This window comes from Mustela putorius, unplaced genomic scaffold (assembly GCF_011764305.1).
Source record: "Mustela putorius furo isolate JIRA1106 unplaced genomic scaffold, ASM1176430v1.1 tig00003859_pilon_pilon_pilon, whole genome shotgun sequence".
NCBI classification, from domain to species: Eukaryota; Metazoa; Chordata; class Mammalia; order Carnivora; family Mustelidae; genus Mustela; species Mustela putorius.
The window spans coordinates 16,629,047-16,647,493 of NW_025422011.1; the positions used below are offsets into that span (position 1 = coordinate 16,629,047).

Consider the following 18,447-nt stretch of genomic DNA (forward strand, 5'->3'; position numbering starts at 1 on the left):
GGGTAGGGTTCTTGCAGAGTTGGGTTGTGGGGTAGCTGAAAGTCATCTGGATGAATCCAAGAAAGAAAATGGAATGAGGAATGCAGAACAATGAATACAGACAGATGATGAAATAACTAAAAAAGAAAGCAAATACACCACTTACAAATTTGTACTTGGATGTTAGCTGGATGACTGACTACAAATTGACTACAGCATATGAAGCAACTATTAGAGTAACAATAATTAACGTTTGTTTAAATAATTACACATTAGTTTCTTGAAGCCTATAATACCACATTTATCAGGAAGAAAATGAGGTGACTAACATATAAAGGAACGTGCCCCAAGTCAGACAGTTAATGAGGGAGAAAAATGAAGGTAGTATTGTATTCCAAAGACACTTTTATCCTTTAGGTTAAAAAAAAAAAAAAAAAAAATCAGCCATAGTCTATATGTGAGTGTCTGGATGACACAGGAAAAAAAAAAAAAAGTTTTGTGGCTCAGTTGATAAGGAAACTTAATACCAGATGTGATCATTTATATGAACAAAATTGTTTTTTAAATATTTTTTTTTATTCCCTACACTATATTTTCTTGCTTGATTTTAAAGAATATTACCTGTATTACTATTCAAAGTCTCGGTCTTCATTTCATTATTAGTATTTATACTATTTAACCAATAAGGCAAATACCTTGTGTCCTAATCTAAAACAGTGAACTCAGAAGCAGAGAATAAAATGGTGGTTGCCAGGTACTGAAGGGAGGAGGAAATGGGGAGATATTAGTCAAAGGATACAAAGTTGCTGTTATACAAGATCAGTAAGTCCAAGAGATTTACTGTAAAGCATATAGCCTAAAATTAACAACAATATATTATATACTTTAAAATTTGCTAAGAGGGTAAATCTTATGTTAAGTGTTCTTATCACACATTAAAAATAATAATACAGTGGAAAATAAACTTTTGGAAGTAATGGATGTGTTTATGGCATAGACTGTGGTGATGGTTTCATAAACATGTACTTACCTCCAAATTCATCAAGTTATATGCACTACATATACACAGCTGTGTGTCAATTATATCTCAATAAAGTAGTTTGTAAAAATAAAATACTCTGCATTCTAAAATCAGATACAAAGGAGTATTCTTGCTTCACAATGTGTTTCATTTTTGGTATTCGCATTTGTTGCATTTGATAATATGCATAAAAATTTTTACAACACTAAAAATATAACCATACTCATGATACCAGATGTGATTTCTTGATGTGAGAAATTTAAATTTTTATTAGGGGTGTAATAAGAAATAAAGACTAATTTTGGTTTTCACTTCAATTCCTTTCTTATAGGTAGGTAACTTTTTGAAAATCTAAGCTTAGACGAGTTCTTATTCTATTTTTCCCCAGGAAGTATACACTGGTACCTTAATAAGGGGGGAAAAAAAATGGGTCAAGCCCTGTTAGACATTCAGAGTGTAGGTGGAAATCCTTTGACGAGCTTTCTGGGGATGCCTCTAACATGGGAATTGCTGTTGAGATTCCAGGGGAAAAGGGTAAAATTCTGTCAGTAGCAATATCTCTTACAAATAAACCTTTTCACACCCACTAAAAACAAGGTTAGAAAGATGCCTGAAATCTAGCAATTAACCAATATCATTGCAAAGTCTTAGTGCAGAAAATCCTACGCTGAGCCTACACATTGCACAAACTGTTCCTTTTAATATACCCGCTTATATGAAAAATAATTCTTCAAGATATAAAATAAGTAAGGATGTTAATACAAAAAGTATTCTCTAAATTATTCTATGCATCCTAATATCTTTAATTATTATATAATAATTTGTGTCATGTAGTACTGACATTTTTTCATTTAAAAGAGATTATTAATTTTATCTATAGGAGTTTGACATCTTAAATCTTAATTTTTCAGTTTCAGCAAAAGGGAAAAAGACTAGCATTACTAGAAAAGAGAATAAAATGTCTTAGAACATATAGGATCTAAATACCTTTTGGTAATGGGACTATGTATATTTCCATATAGGTTCCCTAGATGTGCAGGCTTCAACTGGAAATAAAAGTGATAACTAGTTTCTCCATAGTAAAACTGGTAGTAAGCACTCTTAGCTCATTGTAAAAGAGAGACAATCCGAGTTTATTTTCTAATATTTCTTAATAAGTATTTAGTAAGTAGATGAATCTGTACTTAGCCATTTAATTTTCTGTAGAACCTAGATCTAAACTACCGATATTTCAAACAGTGGTTTGGAGATTTAGAAGGGTTCTATTTACATTGTGAAATGGAAAGCAAGATAAACTCAGCAAATTATATCTAATTTTGACTTTTACACATTTGATACAGATAATGGAAAATCATCACCCATTCATTTATCCACTTATCCATCCATATTAATCAAGTACCTACTTGATCTACTACAGAATGTGGAAGATACAAAGTCAGGTAAGACAGAACCATACTTTAGAGAGCCTATAATATATGGAAGTAAACCAAGAGAATTATGTTAAGAACTTGGAAAAAGTTGCATGGGGTGTGATGGGGGACAGAAGAAGGACATTAAATCAAACTGGGGAGTCACTGGTGAGCTCCCAGAGGCCACAGTGCTTAGTCTTGAAAGATGAGCAGGATAAGTAATACTCCAGGTAAATGAACAGCTTGTAGACACAAAGTAGGACACAAGATGATGGGTTTATGTAAAAGCAGCTATTTGTTATGTTAATAAGTACTCCTCCTTTTCAAAAATATTTGCAGTAATGGTATTTTATTTAAATAACATAGAATCAGGGGCGCCTGGGTGGTTCAGTCATTAACCTTCAGCCTTCCACTTAGGTCATGATCCCAGAGTCCTAGGATAGAGCCCTGCATCGGGCTCCCTGCTCAGCAGGAAGCCTGCTTCTCCCTCTCCCACTCCCCCTGCTTGTGTTCCCTCTCTCTCTGTGTCTCTCTCTGTCAAATTAAGTAAAATCTAAAATAAATAAATTAATAAGTAAGTAAATAAAGAAATAAATTAATAACATAGAATCAATTCTTCCATGATATGAAAGCTTATTTCTAGGGAATCTGGGTGGCTCAGTGGGTTGAGTGCCCAAATCTTGATTTTGTCTCAGGTCATGATCTCAGTGTAGTGGGATCGAGTCCCATGTCGGGCTCGGCACTCAGCAGGGAGTACTGAGATTCTCTTTCTCTCCTTCTCCCTTTCCCCCTCCCCTTGAGTGTGTGTGCTCTCTCTCTAAAAACAAATAAGTAAGTTTTTCTAAAGAACAGTTTATTTCTGTAATATCTAATACTTCTGACCCTATTTGCTATCATAAACACCTATTTAATATCTGCCATTCTTTTTTTTTAATTTTTATTTTATTTTTTTAAAATTAAAATTTTTTTTTTAAGATTTTATTTGTTTATTTGACAGAGATCACAAGTAGGCAGAGAGGCAGGCAGAGAGAGAGGGGGGAGGAAGCAGGCTCCCTGCTGAGCAAAGAGCCAGATGTGTGGCTTGATCCCAGGACCCTGGGATCATGACCTGAGCTGAAGGCAGAGCCTTAACCCACTGAGCCACCCAGGCACCCCTATTTTATTTTTTTAAAGATTTTATTTATTTATTTATTTGATAGAGATCATAAAGTAGACAGAGAGGCAGGCAGAGAGAGAGGAGGAAGCAGGCACCCCGCTGAGCAGAGAGCCAGATGTGTGACTTGATCCCAGGACCCTGGGATCATGACCTGAGCTGAAGGCAGAGCCTTAACCCACTGAGCCACCCAGGTGCCCCAAGTTTTGTTAACATATAATGTATCATTTGGCCCAGGGGGTACAGGTCTGTGAATCATCAGGCTTACACACTTCACAGCACTTCACAGCACTCACCATAGCACATACCCTCCCCAATGTCCATTAAGGCAACCACCCTCTCCTTACACTCCCCCCACCCCCACTGCCGAGCAACCCTGGGTTTGTTTTGTGAGATTAAGAATCTCTTATGGTTTGTCTCCCTCCTGATCCCATCTTGTTTCATTTTTTCCTTACCCTACCCTGCTTGATAAAATAGGAAGGGATTATATTGTTCTTTTTATCCCATTACCCCAATATTCTGTATTCCCAGAATATGATTTAATACCTGCCCCAAAATAGGGTTTCTTGAAGCACATTAAATGAATAACAAATAATAGTAGGGAAAATAAGAATAGATATTCCAAAAATAATTTAAGTTTGGATTTAGAATACATTTGGTAGTTTCCCTTCTAAAAGATTTATCTAACTGCTCTTATTACTACTTTACCTACAGAGGCCTCATCTTGGGACTTCTGAGCATTCCCCATGCCAAGCTTATTTCCCTATGCACAGCAGGCACTAAAATGAATGCTGAATTGTGTATTAAATTTAGATTGTATTCTCTCAGGAAACAAGAATAAAATACTAAAGCAGATAATCTAATCTAGCAGCTGTTTGTTTCACTTTTACTTTAAATATTGGACAAAAGTGGGGGTGTAGAAAATAGAATTATGCATATAATTACAGCAAACTTATTTTGATTTATTTAGTTTATGATAAAGAAAATACAACTATTGTTTTCATTCTTTTAATATCTCAGAAGCCCAAATATAAAATTTTCTCATATGTAATAAAATATCTCTAAATATATATTGTTTACTCAAGATAAAATAAATGAAGTCTTTCTAGGTATAGTCATCCTTGTGCTGAACAAGCTGCTATTCTCATCCTGGTACCATATGGATATGTTCAAATGACGTAGGCAATAAAAATGGATTATCTTAAGTTTGTGAAGAGGTAATTCATTTTCTCATAGTTATCATAATATCATCATATCATATCATAATATGAAATGTGATTTACATTTCAAATATACATGTTGACGTCCATGAATCAGTTTTGTAAACCTTTAAGTCAAATATTCTAAGTGAAGAAATTAATCTATAACACCACTTAGGAATGGTTATAGAGGTGTTAATTATACAAACCTTCAGTTAAGTTTGTAATGTCAGAAAACAAAAACCAAAGATTTCATTTGAAATAAACACTTGCAGACTCTGTCTCTCCATGCCAATTATGAGCTAAATAATAAACAATAAGAACTTAAATCTAAAAGTAATGAAGAAGGCTCAGGAATCAGCCTTTCAGAATTTTCAGGTTTCAGAACAAGAAAGGACTAAAAATTAAATGTTGGAAAACCTTAAGCTTCTCAAATGAGGTAAAAGAAGGTTTTGGGAAGGCAGCAGCATATGAATATAGAAGGAGAGAGCCAAAGGACAGAGACACATAGAAAGATCTCATTCATTATTTTAGCATTAAGCTAAGAATTGATAGAGAAATCACAATCAATATAAAGTCAATCAGGGGGGCTAGAGGTAAAATGGAAGGCAATGATATAACTCAGCAGAGCAGTGTTTGGAGCTGTGACAGACATAGTGTTCAGTATTTACACTATAATGAATCTGTAATAAAAGACAGATTCCAGAACACTGCAAGGTGAGGAAAGCTGGATGCAGTGTCCCATACTGGCAATTTTAGACCAACTCTATTCCATGCATGTTAGGAAAGCAAGGAGGTGAAGACAGGAAATAAAAGCCAGTCATCATCTTGAAACTTTCCATACTCTATAATGGCAATAATTATTAGTGTAATTATGTATTATCCTACATAACAGTTATAGCAAAGCAATAATAGCTAACATTTATTAAATAATTTAACGATAAACAATTTACTTGTATAATCTTATTTAATCCTCATAGCATACCATTAGGTTTCAATAGTACCTCATTTTAGAGATAAAATAAACTTCAGAAAGTTTAGGTCACATATCTAAAAAGCAGAAATAAGACTCCAAACCAGGACTGCCTAATTCCAAAATCTAGACTGCTTCTCCACCAGTGGAGATGGACATTTATCATTTGTCAGATTCACATAGGACCACAGAAGGAGGATCCAGAGATAAAGAAGGGTCACAGACCTTGTAAATCCGCAATTTCTGGTAAGAAAAAAAGTAGCACATCCAAGCAGGGATAAGTAGAAAAAGTTTAATGAAGAAACTACAGAAGTATGAGTAGGTTAAAGAGAGTCAAAAGGGAGGTGAGAAGCACCCTAAGCTAAGAGGAGAAAAGGCAAGGACAGGGAGTGACAAGTAAAATCCTACAGAGCCAGAGATGCATCTAATAGGTGCCCTATGAACAATGATCTCTGCAGAGAAGTGTAGCCACTGCTGATGAACACTCTGACCTCACTCTCCTCCGTCCTCTCATTTCCTGCCAGTGCCTCCCATTTGCTGAACTTAACCAAAAGCCAGAAGACAAGGAAGCCTGCGAATAATTAATTACATTAGAAGCCTCTTTTCTGGGATTCAATGTAGACAAGGGTGGAGGGAGAGTCTAGGGACAAATGAAGATTGTCCAGTACACCTGGTAAGAATTCAGAAGATTAAGGCTTGACTTAAAAACAAACAAACAAACAAAAATAAAAACAAAAAAACGGAGAAAAGCAATTCTTTTAGTCAACTTAGAATAAAGTAACTTCCCTAGCCTGTTCATCACCCCTTTTTCGGGGTACTATTCCAGTTCCAAGTCAGAAGAAAAGTTAACTTTCTGTCATAATGTTAAAAGTGTTTTTGATCACAGACATCATGCTTTATTTCTTACTTTGAAACATTATTCCACTTCCAACCATGTGTTCTCTCAATTTTCAGAGTCGGTGTCTAATATCTTACACCCTATTTCATTCATGGCAAGATAGGCAAAATATAGGTTAAGAACGGCAGTTTTGAGTGCCTGGGTGGCTCAGTGGATTAAAGCCTCTGCCTTTGGCTCAGATCATGAGCCCAGGGTCCTGGGATCAAGCCCCGCATCGGGATCTCTGCTCAGAGGCGAGCCTGCTTCCTCCTCTCTCTCTGCCTGTCTCTCTGCCTACTTGTGATCTCCGTCTGTCAAATAAATAAATAAAATCTTTGGGGCACCTGGGTGGCTCAGTTTGTTAAGCGACTGCCTTCGACTCAGTCGAAGGATCCTGGAGTCCAGGGATCGAATCCCGCATTGGGCTCCCAGCTCCACGGGGAGTCTGCTTCTCCCCCTGACCTTCTCCCCCTCTCATTCTCACTCTCTCTCTCAAGTAAATAAATAAAATCTAAAAAAAAAAAAAAAAAAAAAGAAAGAAAAAAGAAAAAAGAATGGCAGTTTTCAGGGGGTTCTAATTCTATAAATTAAGTTTTCCAAACAACAGAATCCTAAAAGATATAACTGCCTTGCACACCACTGGTTTCTGTTTGTGTGAACCATAAACAAACACTTGTTAGCTTCCATGTATATTTCAAGCACAGAGCCAGGTTCTAGGGATATGGATATGCATTAAAGTTTCTGTCTTCAGTGAATATTTAGTACACAATGTGAATATGTGGAATGTAGCCACAGAGGAAAGTAGTTTTCAAAAAATTTTGATCAAGATACACAGTCAAAAATATGGTTTCACTATAAATCCCATATACAAAAATACAATATATAATTAAATAGGTGATGGGGATTAAGGACTGAAAATGTCATGATAAGCACTGGGTGACATACGGAATTGTTGAATCACTATCATGTATACCTGAAACTAATATTACACTGTATGTTAACTAACTGGAATTAAAATAAAAATAAGAAAATAAGATGTGTGTGTGTGTACACATATATTATCGATGCATACATATACACATTTCACTGAAAACAATACTTAAACTTAACTTCATGTGATATACTTTATTTCCTATTCTTTTCTATTCCATTCCATAAAATGCCAATCAAGACCAATAAAAAGACTTCATGACTCACTAAAAGGATATAGTAAACCCAAGACCCAATAAAAAGACTTCATGACTCACTAAAAGGATATACTAAACAGTGTTCTAAGTCTAACCCTCAGCACAGTCCTATGAGGTAGGTACTATTATTATCGCCATCTTAAAGCTGAAGAAACTGAAGGAAAGAGAGGTTAAGTAACGCATCTGAGGTTTTACAGTGAGTAAACGGCAGAGCTGGAATTCAAAAAAAGCAGCAGTCTATGCATGTTTCAGAGATCTATGGTGAACAAGGAAGAAAGAGCAGTCAGCTATTAAAGTTGCCAAGTCTTGAGGGAGAACTGAAAGACCCTACTGTTGATTAGAAATAAACAGTGAGGGAAAAGTAATGGTTAAGTAGAACTAGTGCATGGGTTCATTCACCCAATAAAAATGTATGTTTCCCAGGTGGTGCTGTTGCCCTAGAGAAGAAAAATAAGAGGTGGGACAGATTCTGGAGTAAAGTTAATTACTGAAAGTCTTCTGTGAGAATGCAAATACTTTATAGACTTGGGAACATGCAGGACTGAATTTACTCATTCTTTGTCTCCTACCCTATAGTGGCCAAGTCAGATGTGTGTGAATTCCTGAATGCTCTTTTAAAACTTAGTATCACAATATTAAGTCAAATTTCACCTATAAGCATGCAACATAATTTTACCTTGGAATGAAGTCTTTTATTTATTTATTTTTAAAGATTTTATTTATTTATTTGACAGAGAGAGATGACAAGCAGGCAGAGAGGCAAGCAGAAAGAGAGGACGAAGCAGGCTCCCTGCTGAGCAGAGAGCCCGATGCAAGGCTTGATCCCAGGACCCTGAGATCATGACCTGAGCGGAAGGCAGTGGCTTAACCCACTGAGCTATCCAGGTGCCCCGGAATGAAGTCTTTTAATCTCTTAGAATCCCATTAAAATGGAAAGCCATGGACTACTCAGAACAAAGTAGAATTTCTAAAATGATGATCAGAAAAAGGAAATCTTCAAGGCCCAGCTACCACCAGCTTTCATATAGAGTGGAAATTCCTAGCCTTTTAACTGTTCTCACTAAATCTTTTCTGATTTCACCCTCTTCCTACCCATAGTCTTTAGGCAGCATAATCTATTAAAAATGCAAATACAGTCATGTCAGTTTCCTGCTTCAGCAATGGGTACCTATCCTTGCTCTTAAAGTCCAAAATCCCTAACAAGGTGTTGTATGATCTGGCTCTAGTTTACTTCTCTATCTACTCCGCCCCTCTCTCTCATCCATTCACACTGATCATTTTATAGTCCCTTCACTAACATTCTCTTTCCTGCTACAGATCTTTAAGTATTCTGTTCTCTCTACTACAAGTGCTCACTCTTGGTCCATCTTCACCTAACTAACAGTCACTCATCCTTCAGGTCCTGTCTTAAATTCACATACTCAGGTAGGTTTCTAGATATTCTAGACTAGACTATAAAATATTGCTCCTAGAACATACTATACTCATTCTTAGCCATAATCACAACTGCAATTAAATAACAGTGAAATTATTTTTTTCTTATCTATTTTCCATTTACATCATGAGCTCTATGAAGGCATGGACTATGTCCTCAACCCCTTGGAACCACTAGAAGAGCCAGACTGCCCCAAAACTACTTTGTACAATACATGTTTTCTCAAGCCTTGGAACTAAATGTTTAGTATGCCAGAAAATAACATATTTTCACATTCCCAAACACCTTCATCCTTCAAAGCAGATACCTCTTTGGTAGAGGTTATATTTAATATTATTCAGTGGGGCAAAATATAAGATCTCATTTTAGTAATGATTATACTGACAAAAATACTGAAAATAGTGACAGACCATCAGCAATAGTTCAAAACAGTCTAGTTAATTTTTCCAAGTTGCTTTTTTTTTTAAAAGATTTTATTTATTTATTTGACAGACAGAGATCACAAGTAGGCAGAGAGGCAGGCAGAGAGAGAGAGAGGAGGAAGCAGGCTCCCTGCCGAGCAGAGAGCCCGATGCGGGGCTCGATCCCAGGACCCTGGGATCACGACCTGAGCCGAAGGCAGAGGCTTTAACCCACTGAGCCACCCAGGCGCCCCCCAAGTTGCTTTTTTAATGTTTGTTTATATTTATAAATATTATTTCACTTTGATGGTGCATTGCAGAACTGACCTCCTATGGTTAGTAAGACTAATAACAACTGTGTCTTATATCTTACTCTGGCAATCTAAATTTTAGGTAGATAGGGCTGTTTAAGACAGTGTATTCCTTTACATGAATTTTACACTGGCCCTGGAGACAAAATTCCCAGGTATGAATACCAGCTCTGTTAGAGAATATGACTAAATTGTTTCTAGTATAATATTGTAGAGTGGTAGAAAGAACACAAGCAGCAAGCCTGAAGCCACAAGGTCTAGATATGCCTTTGCCCTGGCTTCCTGTGTAAATTTAACCAAAAATAAGAAATGGTGGTTTAAAAAAAGAAAAGATAAATGGTAAATTTCAAGTGCCAGGAAACAGACTATACAATTTAGAAGAGATCTATGGGTAATTTAGAATAGATTATGTCATACGAGCAAGTATATTTGTAACTCACCCAATTTTAAAAGATATTTATTTATTTATTTAAGAGAGCACATGAGCAGAAGGGGCAGGAGGAGAGGAAGAGAGAGAATCTCAAGGAGATCCTATGTTGAGCACTGAGTTCTACATGGGGTTTGATGCCACAACCCCCATGATCGTGACCCAAGCTGAAACCAAGAGTTGGATGCTTAAACCAACTAAGCCACCCAAGCATCCCTGTAACTCTCCAATTTAATGACCCTGGAACAAACTTAAAAATTTAAAAATGGAGGCCAGCTATTGATACCTATTTAATCTTCTCTGAAAGCAAGCAAAACAATCCTAGTTCAAATAGTATCAATAACCAGTCAAAATAAAATCTTACACAAATAGCAAGAACTACACAAATAAATACATAACCAAGATGGGGCCTATGAAAAAGATCCTGGAAGAGAAAAGGAAAACTCTGTACTTAAGAATCAGAGCAAAAGCATTCTTTCAAAAAAGATTTGTTACAAAAAACAGAATTGGATTCCATAAGTTTCAAGAAAGGTCTGCTGGCTATTAAATAAAACAGAAAAATGAGACAACAAAAAGAGAGGATATAAAATTATATGATATAAAATTATATATAAAATTATATATAAAATTATATCCTCTCTTTTTGTTGTCTCATTTTTCTGTTTTAGATCAACAAATTAAATATGGTTACAGGGAAAGATAGTTTCCAATACATGAATTAAAACTTGACCAAGAGTCAATAAAAATCACCATCAATACTGTAGAAACCCAAATCTATAACAGAAAATAACCTTAAGGAGATGAGCCAGAATAGTGAGGCAAAGGAAAAGTAGCAGAAAACACTGAGAGAAGATAAAGGTCATGCAGAAGATAATACAACTCCAACCAACAAATAAAAAGTGCTCATGTGTTAGAAAGCAGAAGAAAGAGTGGGGCTTGACAAAATAACTCCTACATGCAAATTAACAAAAATAGATGAATTAGTAATATTTCTTAGAAAAATTTGTGAATATCAAAAATAGTCACGAAATATATCTAATAAGCATCCAGCCTGGTGGGGAGAATGAGAAATTACCTCAAAGAGGAAAAAAGAAACTGGGTTGACCTCAGACTCCTCCACAGTACTAAATGTCAAAAGAAAAAGAGTAATACCCATAAAATGACCAAAATGCTATGTTAAATCATGCTATTACCCATGTAAGAAAGTGTGAACAGTCTCTGTAGACAAAGGTAGAGGTGTTTCCCTTTTTCATATTTCTAGCAAAACTACTTAAAGATGTATTTATTTGAGTAAGATATGAGCCTACATGAAGAACTCAAAATAGGACTTGTAGTACAAAAAGGCTAGTGGTGGGGTGCCTGGGTGGCTAAGTCAATTAAGTCCTGGACTCTTACTTCAGCTCAGGTCCTGATCTCACAAGTCCTGAGATCAAGGCCCCCCCTGGGGGGGTTCTCTGCTCATCAGGAGTCTGCTTGGATATTCTTTCTCTCTGCCCTGCACCCCTGCTTGTGCGCACATATACACGTGCTCTCTCTTTTCCTTTTTCAAATAAATACATAAATCTTTTTTTAAAAAGGCAAATGGAATACACTGAAATGAATTAAATGAATTGAACTATAAATAATTATTTTAGATATGATTCCAAACTGTGTAAATGCTAACTAATAATTATCATAATAGTAGATATTAATGAATAAATACAAGATAATAGTTTAAAAGACAAACAGTGGGGTGGGGAAAAAAAGTAAAATAAAAATGGGAATATGATTTTCTTCTGCAGACTTAACCCAAAAAAACTGTTTAAATATGTTTAATCTTTTAAAAAAACCACTAACATCAGGGACCCTTAGGTAGCTCAATCAGTTAAGTGTCTACCTTCAGCTCTGGTCATGGGATGGGTCCTGGGATGGAGCCCTGCATAGTGCTCCCTGATCAGTGGGGTCTGCTTTTCCCTCTCCCTCTAAACCTCCCCACCACCCCCCAACCCCAACTCATCTTCTCTCGCACTTGCTCTGTCTCTCTTAAATAAATAAAATCTTAAAAAACAAATTAAACACTAACATCAGCCACTAGTAAATGAAAAAAATAAAAGGTATGTCATCAAAATTGGTGGAGAAAAGGGAAACTAAACAACTATGCTGGGACAAAATAAATTTTAAAAGCCAAAGAAAATTTCAGTGAAACACAAAAATAGAAAAACATCAAACGAAATGACATAGAAAAAGTGTAAGTATATCCCGAATTAATTATCCTTTTACAGAAAACATACTCAGATTTGTTTACAGAAAATACATCTGGTATTCGTTGTTTATAGTAAGGCATCTAAAATAATATAGCATAGAAAGATTTAAAATAGCAGTAATATGGACATGGATAAGACCATAGTAGAGTTAGCATTCTTATAAATTAAGTAATAATGAAGGAAATACTCTCCAATCAATAAAATTATTTTTTAAGATAATTTAATGAAATATGAATGTGATAATAAAATATAAAAAATAGGATTTATAATGTTCTGCATGTAAAATATATAACATAACAATATGATAATATATAAGTATAATCAAAATTTGTGAAATACACACTTAATGCATAAAATATGCTTCCTTAGATATTGATTCTTTTACTTAGATGAGATAGATTCTAAGCATGTTATGCATTTTGTTAATAGGAAAAGATGCTCATGAGAAGTGGATGAATATCCTTTTCCGCATATCCTCACTTTTCAAATTACCGTCTCTCCAGTCTCATAAATATAAAGCATTAACCATTATTATTTTCATTCCATTTCCCTCATCACTGCTATTGATGTTGAGCATCTTTTCATAACTTAATCTCCTACAAATGACCCCCCCCATAACTTTTGCTCATTTTCCAAACTGGATTTTGTTATGCTATCAATTTTAGAAGAACTCTTCCTACATGATAAATATTGATGGGGTTGCAGTCATGCTACCTCAAGATACAGCACCTTGCACGATACTGAATATTTTAAACTGAAGGAACGTGAGAAACAGCACATAAAGGAAGAACTTGCTGTGCTTCTCCTAAAGCAGGTCATAAGACCCTCATGTGTGAGATGCCCTCCCTATATTCAGAGGAAAAGAACCCTTATCATCTCCAAAGATGAAAGTAAGAAGAATCTGAACAAATGGGGCTTACTAGTTTCCCCCAGTTTACTACACTTAGTTCATAACACTTGTTCTACCATATTCTTCCATAACATTTCACTCTTCATCAAACCTAATATAAAAATAATCAGGTGAACCATGTCTTACGGTCTTCACTTCCTTATGGAGCACATAAAAAATAAATGTGTATGCATTTTCTCTTGTGAATCTGCTCCAGTTGAGAACTTAGGAGGGTAGAGGAAAACGGTATTTTCCTTCACTGGAATGTCAATCCTGTTCTTATTCTCTATATTACTAATATTTCTTCTCCCCAATTAACTGTCTGGAAAATATTTTTATTTTTGCCTACTTCTAAAATTTTATAAAATATTAGATATTTCTAATATTTAATTTTATAGATTTGTGATTTGTAGTCTTAATTAAGAAACTTACACTTAGATTGTCTATATAATGTCTTCAATTTTCTTATAGAATTTTCTTTTTCAATTTTTCATATATTTTCACTCTATCTGGAAGTTATTTTTGAATCTGACTTAAAATAGGGGTCCATTTCATGTTCTTCAAGTTCAGTGAGCATTGTACCAATACCATTTACTTAATAATGCACTATTTTCTTAAAAAATTGAAATATCTTCCCCTTCTATTAAATTATTTTATAGTATAGCATAGGTATTATTATTTTATAGTATAGCCATAGGTATTATTCTTTCAACTTTCAATAGTATATATCTATTATATTGTTGAATCTGTATCTGAATTCTGCCTTTCACCAGTCTACTTACCTTTTCGCATGTCAATATCATACTGACTTCATTACAGTGATTTTACAGTATGATCCGACATGTAGGAAGGCAAGTTTCCCCTCACTTTTTTATTTCCCCTCAAAAATCTGTCACTCCCCCAACCATATATATTTCATATCATATTACATAAATTAAAAACAAGGATTTATCAGTTAAACCAATTAAAATAATTCCTGGATGAACATTAAATTTGGGGAGAACTTTTTTTTTATAAAATATGAATTCATACTACCCCAAAACAAGATTTCTCTTTTGTTCGATCTTGTATGTCCTTTAGTAAAATTAGAAAGTTTTATTTTTTTTAATTTGTAACTGTGCCTTTCTTGTAAAATTTATTACTAAATAGTCTAAGTAATTCTCGGTACTTTTTAGAGAATGAATTTTTTTTCCTATTTCCCTTCCCAAGTATTTACTACAAAGAATATTTTTAAAATTTTACCTAGCCATCTTATTGTATCAACTTATTAATTTTACAAGCCTTTTGGTGAAATCATAACAAGAAAAATATCTTAATTAGCTTCTTCTTTATGCCAGATCTTCCAAAAATACTGATTGTAGTATTTATAGAGGCTAATCCATGTTTACATCCCGATTTTGACTCAAATTGTTATAGTATTTCACCATTTGGGAAAATAACTGCTGTTTGTCCTTAGCTGATAGAATATTTTACATTTAAATAGTTATATTCCTGTTTAACATAGAGATTTTAATATTATTATCTAGCTGGTTACAGTCATGCTTACCAATCTGTCATTGATTGGCTGGCTGACCTGGAGAAATCTCTGTATTCTTTAGGTATTATTCTTTTAACTAGGCCATAGGTATTATTCTTTCAACTAAATGATACATGAATTAGGTGTGCTAGTATTTCCTTTTGCATTCTACATTTATATTCTTCAGTGAGGTTAAGACTTTTTCTCTTCTTTTATACTACTTCTAACAGGATTAAGTATAAAACTGCTAGAGTCAATATAGAATGAACTGAAAAAGCTTTACATTCTTATCATGATCAAGAATAGTATAAAAGGCAATGCCCTTTCCTATTTTTTTTTAAGATTTTATTTATTTATTTGACAGACAGAGACCACAAGTAGGCAGAGAGGCAGGCTGAGAGAGGAGGAAGCAGGCTCCCTGCAGAGCAGAGAGCCTGATGCAGGGCTTGATTCCAGGACCCTGAGACCATGACCTGAGCTGAAGGCAGAAGCTTAACCCACTGAGCCACCCAGGGGCCCCACTCTTTCCTATTTTTTAAGACGTAGATAACAAATGCAAATCTTGTCATGGTGCATTGTTCTATGTACTCTAGTAACCTTTCCTGTCTCTTCTCTGGTAATGACCTATTAAAGTTTTATAATTATTCAGTCAATTTTAATAATTTATATTTCCTAGGACACTATTCATTTCATTGATGTTTCACATGTTACCATAGAATTATGGTTGTATTATCTTATGATTAACTTATCCCATATCCGTGGTTGGTGTCCTCTTCAATCTTAATCACATGTTTTTGGAATGATCACTTGGATTTCTTTATTCTTTTTTCTTTTCAGTTGCTTTCATTCTGGTTTTCATCCATACTAATTCTTCTTGCCTTGTTTTATTCTATTGTTCCTTAAGTAATTTATTATACTTGGCAAATAATTATCTTCCAAAGAACTAAAAAAATTTCAGTAAGATTTGAGTCAAGGTAGTATGAAACTTAATAAAATGAGGTTATTAGGCTTAAAAAAGAAGAACAAAGCCAAAGGAATCACAATCTCAGATTTCAAGATATACTGCAAAGCTATGGTAATAAAACTGTATGGTACTGGCACAAGAATAGGCATATATAGCCCACTGGAACAGAACAGAGATCCCATAAATAAACCCATGATTACGTGGTCAATTGTCTATCACAAAGGAGGTAAGAAATATACCATGAGGGAAAGACAGTCTTTTCAATAAATTTTTTTGGGGTAAACTGGAGAGCTATATTTGGTGTGCCAAAAATGAAACTGGACCACTACCCACAAAAATCAATTCAAAGTGGATGAAAGACCTAAACGTGAAACCTAAAACCATAAAACTCCTAAGTTTCAAAGTAAACAAAGGAAAGAATCTCAGACATTCACCTTAGCAACATATCTATTATGGATATGCCTTCTCAGGCAACGGAAACAAAAGCAAAAATAAACTATTGGGACTACATCAAAGAGAGAGGAACTAAAAGCTTTTGTCAGCAAAGGAATTCATCAACAAAACAAAAAGGCAACCTCCTGAATGAGAGAAGACATTTGCAAATGATGTATCCAATAAGGGGTTAATATCCAAAATATATAAAGAACTTATAAAACTCAATACCAAAAAACAAACAATCCAATTTTAAAATGGGTAGAGGACCTGAAAAGACATTTTTCTATGGAAGACATACAGAGGGCTAACAGACACATGAAAAAATGTTCAACATTACTAGTCATCAGAGAAATGAAAATCAAAATCACAATGAGATATCACCTCCCACAAGTCAAAATGGCTAGTATCAAAATGACAAAACATAAGAAGTGTTGGGGAGGATGTGGAGAAAAGGAAATGCTCCTGTACTGATGACAGGAAGGTAAATTGATGCAACCACCATGGGAAACAGTATGGAGATTCCTCAAAAAATTAAAAATAGAAATATCATACAGCCTAGTAACTGCATTGCTGAGTATTTACTCAGAGAAAATGAAAACAAATTTCAAAAGATATATGCTGCTCTATGTTTACTGCATTATTATTCATAATAGGAAAGTTATGGAAGCAACCCAAGTGTCCATATATATATATATATATATATATATATATACACATATACATATATATATAATAGAATATTATTCAGCCATTAAAAAGACTGAAATCTTGCCAATTGGATAGAACTGAGGATATTAATTGGATAGAACTGAGGGTATTAACGCCAAGTGAAATAAGTAAGACAGACAAAGACAAATATCATACGGACTTCATTTATGTGAGGAATCTTATAAGTAAAAAAAGAAAAAAAATGAACGAAGGGAAAATAGACTCCTAAAAACAAAGAACAAACTAGTGGTTGCCAGAGGAAAGGGGGCTGGGTGGATGGGTAAAGTAGGTAAAGGGGACTGTGAGGTACAAACTTACAGTTACAAAATAAATAAGTGATAGCGATGAAAAGTACAGTATAGGGAATAGAGTCAATAATATTTTAATAATGCTGTATTGTGACAGATGCTAACTATACTTACCAAGGTAAGCATTGAGTAATGTGCAGAAACGCTGTGTACACCTGAAACTACTATAACATAATGTATTACCTATACTTCAATTTAAAAAAAAGATTATTAGGTGATGAGATCCCAGCTTTATCTCTGTTTATTCATATATGCCTTTTAGCAAATTATTTAACCTAAGCTGATAGTTTCTACAACTGTAAACTGAAAAGAGAATATAGTCTCAAGATGCTTGAGACACCTGATAAAACTGATAAAATTTTAAGCTCCTTCTGAGAAAAGGAGGCTTTTTGAGGGAATAAGAGACCTTGGAAAAACTGAACTGGAACTCACTGCCTTTAGAAATAATAATATCTAAGAAAATCCAGTTTTTCTATGATAGTGAAATATAATAGGGATCTATATTCATTCTATGAACACTCAGGTCATAATCAGGTGAACTCTTAAGATGTTTCACCAATATGAATGCCTTAGAATTACAAGAACTTCTAAAGAAGATGCATGCATATAAGTTACATTACAGAATAACAGTGATAGGTGTTTTTTTTTTGTTTTGTTTTGCTTTGTTTTGCTTTTTAAGTATCACATCGTTAAACCATATCCTCATATTTTTCTTAAAAGAAAAAAACCTGGGGTCAAGTGGATTTCAGGCACTCCCACTGAACCCTGTGATGTTGCAAACTAAAATCTAGGTGTATTTATTTAATTTTTATTGGGAGAATTAATCACACTGATAGATTTGCAAAGAGTTTGGGACCTGAGAGGTTGAAAAAGACTATTCTAGACAAGTAATTCAACTTCCTATCTTTAGTCTGTGATTAAACTTTTCCATGTTCATACTTTTGCTGCTTCACCAAACAGACTTTTTCATTATTGGACAGTTACGACTACCAAAAAACTCTGGTGTACATCA

General features: G+C 34.5%; 1 protein-coding gene across 7 annotated transcripts in view; it reads right to left on the minus strand.

Moving 5' to 3' along the window:
• Positions 1-18,447, minus strand: part of METTL15 (methyltransferase like 15) — a 224,308-nt gene that overhangs the window by 109,814 nt on the left and 96,047 nt on the right. The window lies entirely within an intron of this gene.